Here is a 9,703-nt window from a genome sequence, read left to right on the forward strand (position 1 = left end):
CCACAATGTGTGGGACATCCCTTGGAACACACACAAAAGCACACGTAAGCAAAGCACAGCTTGATAGCTGTACACATTGACATGCATAATACAAAGACGTATTCCATGTGTCGTTAGAGAGATGATTAAGAAAGTAATGCCACTAATAAACTCTAGGAACTAGAAATTAGACAATAGAAAATTGTCGTTAATTTTAATGCATTTTTAAGGGGAAATGCTATATTGGGATGTATAGGCCTTTCTTTAAAAATACCCGTCGTTGTTTTTTGGGGGGAAATTTTATGTATCAAAATACTAGTGGTATCGGTACTTGGTATCGATGACTTCTCAAAATAGTTATCCCTAATATCAAGTGTGCAATTTTTATGCAATGTTTATTTTTGAATCAGTTTAATCAAGATTGTTTTTGCTTTTCTGTCGTACTGCCATTTTAACTTCATTATTTTCTTCATTTGCTGTCAAACGATTATTATTTTTTAAATCTCATTAATCACATCTTAGAATTTTGATTAATCATGATTAATCACTTAATTAAAATTTTATGTTATGAGGATATCTTCAACATTTTTTGATCGACTGCACACTCTTATTAATTACTTACAGAATTTAAAATGGGAAAAAAATGACCCCAATTATTTGACATGAAATAATATTTTGAATGTCATACGCAAACATTTATTAAATGCTTTAAATGTAGTTATGTTTATTGCTCCAACACAACCTGTGCTACCTTTAACGTAACCATCCGCTGTCAGCTAAAGGATCATCTGTGGTCAAAATTAATAGTGTGATTAATACATGATTAATGCGATAATATTTTGTGATTAATTAATTGGTTAGCGCTTTAACTTTGACAGCACAAATTTTGATTGCAGTAAACAGTAAGCACATGTCTAATCGTCTAATATTTTCAAAACTTAAATGCTTCAAATAAAGGACCGATAATTTATTTTTCATATGTGAGACCATTAGAGATAGATAAAAAAAAGAAGTGGTGACTTTAGGAAATTAACATCCCTTTTAACATTACGCAAGCACTTGGCAAGAGACATTGTGTTGAAAAAAAGCCTCGAAAAGTGCGGGCTAAGATCGGAATCACTGCTGAGCGGGAGGGAACACAAAGCTTGTTTCCTGTTTGTGTCACATTCAAACCCCTCCCCTCCATTTCCATCCCAGGGGTTTCTTTTTTGATTGTGCACCTGCACTTAAACGACCGGCCAGCATAAACAATTTTAAGCGGCTCTCCTCTTGACTGGGCACTGAATGCTTCAGCTGGGCAACAGCACGTGTGCAGAAACAATACTTGTGGCTGAAAACAGGTTTGTTTTTCACACATGATGTGCAAGTATGAATAGAAAGTACAGGATGCATATGGAGTCCTTTGCATTCCTCCCTTTGAATAAGGGATGTTGGTATGATGTCACTGCAAAGCATAAAGAAGTTGCATTCATCTTATTATGAAGAGGAATGATAAGAATGTTGCTGTTTGTTATATTACAATGAGGCTGGGTGACAACGATGGATGTGGTAAAAAAAAAAATCTTGTAGCCTACTTTATACACCTGGTAATATTATAATGGGGTCAACAAATCTCTCTCTCTTTCTCTCTCTCTCTCTCGTCTCTTCTTTTCAGTCTTTCTATCTCTAAGAGGACTACATCTGCCAAACGATATTTTTAAGGAAAAAATTATTTAGTTTTTGCATACTCTCGCTAATTAACAAATACAGTAGGGTACCCCAAAAATATTTTCAAAAGAAACCAAAAATACATAAATTAGCATCTAATTTTCGTACAATAATCTACAAACATATTTTTGACATACAAACCCTCTTGGATAATATGTTTAATTTTTTTTTTTTTTTTTTTTAAAGATTTAGAGCATGGAAGGTTTACTCACCTCTGGTCACATGTCATTTGTGATTAAAGAGAAATGAGACCAACATAAATAATTTAAATTTTCCTTTATTAATATGCGCTATAAGTTCTGTAACATGTGTATAACTAAATTGAATTAAATCTTTTCAAGAGGAGAAGTAAAAATAGGCTCAATTATGCGTGTGTCTGAAAATTGGGGGCGTGTTGCTGTGTTCAGAATGAATCGTTCTCATTCAATGTTAAATGCGCTTCAGCTCAGCACATGTACCACCATTTAAAATGCCTTTGATTAATTATATATATATATATATATATATATATATATATATATATATATATATATATATATATACACGAGGCTTTTGCTGAGACCTGAAGCTAACACTGACTCTTCATACTTCCCTCCACCTTGTCTAAGGCCCCAGGTCTAGCTAAAGAAAAACAGCCCCAAAGCACGCCCCCACCATGCTTTACAGTAGATGGGGTGTTCTTTTGATGATGAGCGGTGTTGTGTTTGTGCCAAAAATACCTTGAAGAATTATGGCCAAAAAGTTCAGCCTTGCCTTCAGTGGACTGTAATAAAATCTTCACACACATGTGGAAAAATGTGTTATGGTCCGATGAAACCAAGGTTGAGCTCCCCGTGATTGACTAGCGGACCCCGCCCTTCAAACAATGTCAGCTGGGAGAGACTCCATCTCACCCACAACCCTGAACAGGATAAACGATGGGAAACAACATTCCAGCACAAAATTTGCTCGCAGTTGCATTTTTTTTTTTCGTAATATATGAAAATATCTGTACTTACTAACAATGCCTGTTCTCCATTGCATTCTCCTCTTATTATTTCTGTGTGAAGATATGAATATGGGTGCTAGATTCCTTGGCTCTTTCCCCAAACCTTAACCACCACAGCTATGTCCAAACCACAAGATTTACCCTAAACTGTACCCAGCCCGGATTGTTAGCCTCAAACCTAAAACCCAACTGACATTTTAAGGATGACGTTTGACAGAAAGTGGGGACTCAACAAAACAACGTAAACTAAAAGTTCAGTCCTTGCAAACATACGCACCACCCCCACACACAAACACTGTATACGTATACACGCTGCTAAGTGTGCGTACACATCCCTCCCAGTTCATCTTGGTGAAGTACCACATCTGCAGACAGTGTAGGAGTGGTTTACAGTAAAAACCGCTCAAGCTCCAGTGAAATTACAGAACTAAATCAAAACACTTGCAGGCTTTGCTCACTCCCAGATGGACTGTGGCTTGTGTTTTTACTAAGCATGTGGGCAGCTCACATCCTACATCTGACCTCTGCTGCCTTTTAACACTTTATTGGGAAACGGCAAGGGAGGACCAGTGCTTTTTTTTTTTTTGCCTTGAAATACCAACAATGTCATGGATAGTACGGGGAGTGGGACCAAACCAAAATGCAAGACTCAGACTTAAGACAGTTATTTAAAACAAACAAAAAACATGCTAGGTTTGGTACACAGGTAGGCAGTGAGTGAAGGCAACAAATGAGGCAAAAAGAAGGAATAGCCTACTAGAACTTGACTACAAGCTTAGGTGGCAAATGCAGGTTCAGAAAGTAAAAACCCTGCCACAGTTTGGCTTTAGCCCCGGGTGCTAGCTAGATAGCTCCCTAGATAGCTCCCATGGTGCTTGTTAACCTTTTAGGGAGCTGGCAGGATTTTTACTTTCTGGACCTGGATTTGCCACCTCTGACTACAAGATACAACAAAATGGTGACAAGGCAGAATGAGGCATAAGGTTATACAGTATACTGTACAATAGGTAATCAGGGATAACCAGACGCAGGTGAGGAATGCACAATCAAGAGCAGGTGATCAAGGGGGAAGAGGCAGACAATACAAACTCAAACAGACATGACGGTATATGAAGAACACGTTTCACTGCTATATGGCTGTCCTAAAAACCTGGTCTAATGTAAAACTGAATAGGGGAGGAACTTGCAGAGGTGGCACAGTTTGGCTTTAACCCTAGGTGCTAGCTATCGAGCTCCCTAGCTAGCTCCCCGGGTGCTCGGTTACCTGCTAGGGAGCTAGCTAGCACAATGGGCTAAAGCCAAACTGACAGAGTTATTACTTTCTGGACCTGGATTTGCCACCTCTGGGAGGAAGGGTAAGTATACTTAGAGAAAACCTAGTAAGCTACTTCACTATCAGTGGCTAAGTTAGCAATCATATTTGGCTTAAAAACAACATATTTACATATTTAAGTCTTGTCTTTTACTGGTGAACTTTAACCATAATGATGACCCCTTTATATGTCATCATCACTGCACAAACAAGTCAGCAGCGTGCCTATCAACCTCAAAAAAAAAAAAGTGCTGGTTTTGTGAGTATGAGAGAGGAAAAAGCAATTTGGTGCTGACAAACAAACCCACAAGGAAAGTCTTGCCTCGCTTGCACTTTGGTGAAATCAAAACAATTGAGCACAAATTCAAACGTGTGATGTCAGTTGACCATGTTCACTTTCTAGTCAGCCTATGTTAAGCTCCGTTTTGAGGCATGTTTTCTGTAATTAGACAGCAAGCCATTAAAAATGAAATTCCGCAAGCTCTCAGTGTGACACTAGTGCATCGCTTAATGCACATCACTGCTCAGATATACTGTACAGTACCAGATCTGGTCATCTTAATCAAACTCTGAATTTTCTGTCCTGGATATTGAATGTTTTTTGTTGTTTTTTGCAGTTAGGACCAGAGGAAATCTAAAGTTTTCTTTCCACAGAGGATGTAAGGCACGGTGTGTTTTGTATGTTTGCCAATGTAGGTCATGCATGTGAAAGTTTATGTGTATTTGTGCCAACCCCCCTCCATCCTCAGAGGATATCTGCGTGTGTGACATGGAAGTTAAGGGCACATGCAGGAAACGGGCCCTCTGCCCCCCTCTGTCATCCATCAATAGCAAACATGAGTGCAGTCCCACACAACGAGTTGGAGGGGTGTAAACTGGAAGAGGAAGAAGACGGTGATCCGTCATTATCCAAAGAGCGGGAACAAGCAATTTGTTATCCAAATGAATGTTGGTAACAGTTTGTTTTAAGCCGAAGTGATTCAAGTCAAACGTGACCCTGCTTTTGAAAAAGTCCAGAATCCAAACCTTCCTATGTCAGCATGGTGACAAAAATGAACTAAGTTGGAATTGAAGTGTTTAACGGGAGAGAGGATGACTGTTGTTTGATTCCTAATTGGAGCTGACATCTTGACCCAAATCAGAAGTCTGCTGTAGTACCATTAATGACCTGTGAGAAGCAGCACAAAGCACCCAAATTTACAGAAGAAGAAATAGAAGAACTTTAACTGTCAGATTATCTGACACTTCCTTGCATAACTCCTTGTCCTGTTTATCGTGTTGAATGACGCTATACACATATGCAACACAAAAAGTTACTACTCTAAATTATACTGATCGCTTCCTAATTTCATGTCTCAATCACAAGTCGGTTGCTGGACCAAACTCGGTGTTAAATACACATCAATTTGTTTAAATATTTCCGATTGTATTTTCCAATCAGGTTTGTTCTCCACTTTAACGGATCTGTTATGTAATGTTTTTATTTATTTTTAACTCAAAATAAAAAGTAAGAGACAGACTATCATTGCAGCAGTGATTTATGTCCACCAGCCTTGGCTCCTTTTCCCATGAATGCTCGTCTTCAGAGGGTGAAAGTGAACCACTTTGCAGTCTCAAAGTTGCTATAGAAACTCACTTTGTAGGTCGGGGGGGTCATACAGAAAGATGGGTCACTTCCAATAAAGAACAGAACAGACGGACAAATCAGTGAATGGTGCCTACTGTGCATGTGTTTGAGGCTATTTCTGCGGAAGAGAGGAGTGATGAGTGTGCACGTATGATTCATATTTCTGTAAAATCTATCTTTAATCTACTCTTCCTGCGGACCAAAACACGGCAAGATTATGCAGTAACATCAAAAGCTTGCAACACCTCCACGAAAAATTGTTTTGAATTGATAAACCTAATAGTTTCCATGCAGGAGTGTGCAATAAAATCCATTAGTCCAAGAATGGCTGGACAGCAACTGCTGCCTACATAATTGGCGGCTTCATATTTTTACGACCTCTTTGTTATTTCTGTGCTGCAAAGTGAAAAACACTGATGATTGGCCGTGTATTGTCTCAATGCAGTCGGACTCGGGGGGCTTCCAGTAGCTGAGGCTGCGCTCTTACTGGAAGCCTGTGAGTCACCCGTCTTCCTCTCCCCTTTCCTTCACGCCACCTAAACAACCCCCACCAACCCCTCCGATGGGGACTATCTGCTCACTTGTCGCCCATTGCAGGTCAGCCATGAAAATAAACACAAAAGTGCAGCTATAGTGAAGACATTCTTCACAAGAAAAGAATTCCGCGCTAAATACACACTCTACTCAGACCCCCCCTTCCCCCAATTGTGGGGGTCCCCCCACCCCACCCTTCACCACCCCCATCCCACATCGTAATGATCTCACCCAGCTGTCATTGTGATCCCACCCGCACTCCCGACGGCACACTGGTGGCAGGCAGCTGACATCATTTGTTTTGTCAGTGATTACCAGAAATGCAAAGCGTGCATAACCAAATATCTTTCAACTAAAAGGGTAGAATTAAATTAAACATATACAACTCGCGTAAATATTTTTGCTCAGTCAGTAACTACTGCACATTACTACTGTACTATCAATACAGTACACTGAAATATTGTAATTATTTAAGTAAGTAAAAAAACATTCTAATAGGCTCATCTGATCTCATTAAACAACATTCAGCAAAACTGTGAAGTTTCCATTGCCTGACTACCAAAAATACACTTGAAAGCCACTGTAAGTTTTGGTCCAATCAATTTTTCCTCCTATCACAGAGATAAAGTGCCGTAATTTGATGTGACAACCATGACAACACCGAGATGCTTATTATTAGCTTGTATATGCTACACGTGACAAAGGACAAGCTATTTAACACAACCGGTTCTGCAAGGAAATAGTGTATTATTATTTTAACTAGTTAAAGCTGCCCCAAAAAAAGATTGTGTTTGTTGTCAGGACTGCTAACGTATCATTGAATCACAAACAAAAGTATCTTAAAGTTGTTGTCAGCCATGTTTATATTTGTTTACCTTTCACAGGTGACTAGTTTCTCTGATTTCCCAGCTGTAGTGAATGCAGCATATGTATTTGTTTCAGTTGGACATGCATTTAGATGTGTAAACATTTAATTTAATTATTAGGAGTATTGGTTAGCATGTCTGCCTCACAGTTCTTAGGTTCAAGGTTTGAATCTTTGCTGCGGCTTTTTTTTTTTTTTTTTTATCAAAGTAATGTAAAAATAATTATTATGAGGCTCATTAAGTTTTACTTTTGATAACATGACACCATTTTTTTTTATCTTAATTGAGCAATTATTGTTAGTCTAATAGTATAATTGCCTAAATCATTTTAGACTTAACTGTCAAATTTGTGCTTGCTAAAAAAAATAAGATCAAAATGTGTTTTTTCTTTATGTGTGTATATTCTCAGTAACCCAGGGCATGGTCGAGTGCAAAGGTTGAATGGAAGCAACTTGACTCCTCTTGAATGTTTATTTTCTTTTTTTACTCTTCTTCTTTCCCCAAAACCTTCAAAAATGACTTAGGGAATTGCTGTTACCCTGATGATGTCCTTGATTTTATCTGCCTGGAACTTCTCCCTAAAGAGAAGTTCAGTGGCGTCATTCACAATCAACAAGTCAAAAACACCCTCAAGGTGAAAACTCAACCGGAAGAGGGTTGCAATTTACATTCAACGCATTCACAATCCACACACAGTGAGAGCGGGCAGAAAAGAAGTGAGTGGCGTAGGAGTTGCTTTATTGTAATGAGAACCCGTCCTGCAGCCTGATCGAGTCAGAGATCATCTATTCTTGCCTGAACAACATGTGTCACAATGGAAGAGGCGTCAGCGATCAAAAACATGAATGCATCCCACAACCTTAGTGTTCGGCCATACTACGTAGAAAGCTGTTTATGTAAGTTGATGTCTATGCAAACCAACGGACAAGGCAGGGATGAGCCATCAGAATTGAGGTAAAATTAGAAGCTGATGTTATAAATATTTAATTTCAGAATCGAAGGCGATTACTGACCGTATTCCTTTTGGTGGAATATGTGAAAACCAATGTGCTGTTGGCTTTCCAATACAGGGTATTATTGGATTGACTGTGCTTTGGCTATCAGTTATATTGGCAGCAAAATCCTATCAAAGCCCCAATGGATATTTATTAAAGGTAGTAACAGTGTTTCTAATATTGCATCCAGTTCCCATAAAAGAAAAGTCCTCCAAATTACACTTTTTCCATCACTACCTGCTGTGTCAGCTCACAATAAACCAATGCGCTTGAATAATTATGTTTGTATGCTTGTATTTCTATACATCAATGGTGTGACAACAACGGACATCATTTACAGTAAATAAAGTATTCTGGGGCAACCCGTTGAAGTAGAGGTTTGTACGTCTGCCTCACATTCAAGAGGGTTCGAATCTTGGTCTGTCTCTCATTATCTCCGTTCTGGCCTTCCCGTGTGGAATTTGCTAATTCTTAAGCATTATAACTAGAGGGACTTTGTAAACTGCATCTCGTCATCTTACTATCCAGTGTATTATGCTGGTGAGAGCATGTGTGACAGTGGGCTGAATCTCGCCAGCAAGTGTGTGCCCAGTGGGCGGAGTCTCCAACATTTTCTTCTTTTTTTTTTTTTGCAGTGGTCAATTCCAAGTGGAGGCACACATCACACAAATACTACAGTGTGTGTAACTTTTTTCCTTACGCTTTTATAAAACCAGGTTTTCTCTCTCTCTCTCTCTCTCTCTCTCTCTCTCTCTCTCTCTCTCTCTCTCAATTGCAGGGCACTCATAACAAATACGATTTCACACTTACAATCACACCTTACACCTATGTTGGACTGTTCACTTAACCTACCATGCATGTTTTTGGAATGTGGTCGGTCACTGTGCCACCCCCTGTGGTGTTATTCATGGCTGAAACAGATAAAAGGGGAAGTTAACCCAAAGCTATTTTCTTTCCAATAATATGTTCTATGCGCCCTCTGATTAATGTTGTGTTTGTGGAATATGAGTCAAAGCAGCAAAATCCACATGTTTTTGTCCATCTCTGGGGGCAGCCATTTTGCCACTTGCACTTTGTTAAAATGACAGTTGCTCAGGACTCAGGTAACAACCAACCCACGGCTCAGACATTTTCAGTTGATAGTGGCAGAATGACCGCCCCTGAGATGGATATAAACAGGTGAATTTTACTGCTTAATTCATATTCCACAAATGGAATAGTAATCAGAATGCAGTGTTCCAGACTAGTGGAGGCGCAAAGAACATGTTAGTCTAAAGAATATTTTTGAGTTGACTTCCCTCGCCTCCCTGGCATTTCAATTCATTGCCATTATCTTCTATACCACTTTTTAAAAGTGAAAATGTAATTTGTCAGATCATGTTGTGTGTGTGTGTGGGGGGGGGGGGGGGGGGTATATTTATTTATTTAACAAATTTTAACTAAAACAAAACAAAAAAACTAATGGCATCCGGAAACTTTGCACCTTCCATTTTTCAGCCCTCCAAAAACATCGCTGTCTCCGACAGTGAAAGAAAAAAAAAAAGAAAAGGACTGGCAGCCAACAAGCCAATCAAAACTCGGGCAGATTTCGATTTTTTCCCACTTCCCGCTGCGATTGGCCCATTCGGCGCCTCGGGGAACCGCCTACTGAGCAATAATTGGTCAGGTTTCGCGGCGCTGTGGGTGTCATTTGAA

Source organism: Vanacampus margaritifer, chromosome 14 (assembly GCF_051991255.1).
Source record: "Vanacampus margaritifer isolate UIUO_Vmar chromosome 14, RoL_Vmar_1.0, whole genome shotgun sequence".
NCBI lineage: Eukaryota > Metazoa > Chordata > Actinopteri > Syngnathiformes > Syngnathidae > Vanacampus > Vanacampus margaritifer.